Genomic DNA, 335 nt, shown 5'->3' with positions numbered 1-335 from the left:
TAATATTTTGAATGAATAACGCAGCAGCGGCACTTCTCGTGGGCTAGACTAACAAGACATTAAAATGCAACAACGTCACACATCATTATCACCGCATCTCGTGCGCCACTGATGATGGTCCCTGATGCACTTCGATTTTAAATTTTAAAATCGAAGTTCGATTTTAAATTCGACGAATATTAATTTTTTTATTCACAATCTCCTCATCACAGGCAGGCGCAGCACACAATTCAGCATGTGTTCGTGTTTGTGTGTGCTGTCTGCGTCACTCTTAGCACGTGCCTATATCGAACATTTTTTATATCGTTATCGAAGAAGGTGTACCGTCAATAAAT

At 39.7% G+C, this 335-nt stretch overlaps 1 protein-coding gene across 1 annotated transcript in view; it reads right to left on the bottom strand.

Annotated features, from left to right (window-relative positions):
- cenpu (centromere protein U) overlaps positions 1–335 on the bottom strand; it is a 6,049-nt gene that overhangs the window by 1,671 nt on the left and 4,043 nt on the right. The gene's annotated exons all lie outside the window — the stretch shown is intronic.

This window comes from Sinocyclocheilus rhinocerous, unplaced genomic scaffold (assembly GCF_001515625.1).
Source record: "Sinocyclocheilus rhinocerous isolate Xijiao unplaced genomic scaffold, SAMN03320098_v1.1 scaffold297, whole genome shotgun sequence".
Classification (NCBI taxonomy): Eukaryota; Metazoa; Chordata; class Actinopteri; order Cypriniformes; family Cyprinidae; genus Sinocyclocheilus; species Sinocyclocheilus rhinocerous.
The sequence above is the reverse complement of the archived record's forward strand: the minus strand, read 5'-3'. Positions and strand labels throughout refer to the sequence as shown.